Below are 2,438 nucleotides of genomic sequence, written 5' to 3'. Positions count from 1 at the left end.
GTTTTTTGTATATCCTTGAAGTGCGCAATTGTCTCAATCATGTCACCCTCCTTTGTGTCATCTCTACAGAAACTTGTACACAGATTTGTTATTGCCTTTGGTCCGAATGACACCATCATCTCACATCCATAGAACTATGCCATTGCATGCATCATATGTCCTGCATAATACAAAGAGAAACAAATATCTTTTTTTAGTCGCACGAATGCACATATCCAGCTGCACAGCAATATGACATGTGTTGGCACAAAGGATAGTTGCAGGAAATGGACAACCAGCTGCACCTTTAAAAACACTTGCACTTTGTACACAGAACATTATGTAGTTGCACAATGAATGTAATCTAGTTGCACAACAAAGCAGCAAAGTGATATAGAAAACTGGATGGGAACTTGGACACTAGTTGCACACTTAAGGCATTTTAGTTGCACACTAGTACCATAACAGTTGCACACTGTACTGCCTAGAGGGAAACTTTATTATGTAAGGGATATAGAAACACACCTGTAGTCAAGTTGCAGTTATACAAGATGCACAAAAACTCCTTTTCATCAGGAGAGATGCCTTGGTGGGATCTCATGTATTTGGACAATAAAGGTTTGTTCACCAGCGGATGATTGTGGTCACGAACAAAGTGTGTCACCTGCCATCGCCCATCTATCAGCTTCACCAATATTTTTGCCTTGCATTGAGTCTGCTTTATTGTCTCGCGTTTACGGTTCTTATTTTTCTTACTAGTATCAGCCTCCTCTTAAGCAAATATTGGAGGTTCATCTTCCATCTCCTCATCATTGTCAATAGGTTTTGGATCTGGTGTGGGGTCCAGGACAGGAGGAGCCTCAGCTCCTCCATCTCCAGCTTTGGGCTTCTTGAACTTGTTGCAGCAAAACTGCTGTTTTACCAATATATTGGTGTGGGGTGTTCACCTAGAGGTGTTCATTTTGACAGAGAAACCCATCCGTAGGGCGTAGCTGTTGTAGTGATCCTTAGCAATTTGAAGGCTGTCAAACCTCATGCCAACATAGGGTTCCATCGGCTGAGAGCAGCCTCATCTTCTCCTTCTTCTCCTTGCACAACACCGTCAGCAGCACCAGCTCCGAGCTCAGTCCTGGTTGGACCAGGAACATTTACCGCGATGCCCGTGTCATCAAGAGTATGGCTCTCTGACTACAAAGACACCACTACAGGGGCACCACGGGTTGATGACTGTCCTGCCACATTGTCATGGCCCATAGGGTTAGGCCCACGACTTGTCTGCGTGTAGTAAATAGATCACCCATTTTCTGTCCAATTTCCTTGTGGTATGCTGGGTTGCTGCTGATCCATATCATGAGGAAGCTCATTGAGATCAGGAGGCAACTCATTGAGATCAAGCATCTTTTTTTCCTTTTTTTGGCTGCTGCCACACATCCCCTGCACATAAAAAAGAAGGAAGTGATGTCATAAGTTTAATCAAGAAAGAGTGTTTTCAAACAACCTAAAAGCTTAGTAAATAGCCAGTTGCACACCATTATGACAATCTTAGTTCCAAAAGCAACATGTCTATAGCAAAATCTTTATTATAACAGGTATGGTTTTTTTTGCACAGATTTGTTATCTTAGTTGCACAGTTTGCAGTAAATAGCTGGCAAGAACATGACTTTTTTTACTACAGAGTTTTTTTGACTTTTTCCTCTGTTTGTTGCAATGACCCGCGGGTTTTCTGTTTGGCAAGGAGCTGATTAAGATTTTTCTGCACATAATTTGGACATAATTTGATGCCACAATTGAGACGGGGAAATCCACGTGAAACAAGAAAGAAGAATTGGATGACAGATTATAGATATATGTTCTTTATCGCCGTTTTTGTTTTTTACTTCTAGTATATTGAACATATTTTTTACACTATAGCTTTGCAATAGGTGTGGGACCAGAATATATGTGTGGGACAAGAATATATGCGCGACTATTTTAATATGGTTTGTGGTTTCATTAGCTATGTACAAAAGTTTCTTGTGTTTTCGCTGTCGTACTACAGATTTTTGGTTTTGGCTAGAATAGATGTCTCATTGGCCAAGATGCATATTTTCAGTTGGCCAGCATGCATGTTCAGTTGGACCGTCAATGTGTTCAGTTGGCTAGAATAGATGTTTCAGTTGGCCAGGATGCATATTCAGTTGGCCAGCATGCATGTTCAGTTGGCCGGGATACATGTTTTTATTGCACATATACTTCAGGTTTTCTATAGTGTTCACTCAGAATACATGTTCAGTTTGCCTAGCATGCATGCTAAGTTGCCAGAATACAGGTTCAGTTGGCTGGGATGTATGTTCAGTTGCACACTTATGCATTTTCCGTTGGCTACAATGCATGTTTAGGTTTTGGCTACAATGCATGTTGAGTTGGCTAGAATCATGTTTCAGTTGGCCACAGAACTTGTATTAGTTGTCTTGTTTAAC

Source organism: Triticum urartu, chromosome 4, assembly GCF_003073215.2.
Source record: "Triticum urartu cultivar G1812 chromosome 4, Tu2.1, whole genome shotgun sequence".
Taxonomy (NCBI): Eukaryota; Viridiplantae; Streptophyta; class Magnoliopsida; order Poales; family Poaceae; genus Triticum; species Triticum urartu.
This window is presented reverse-complemented; position numbering follows the sequence as displayed.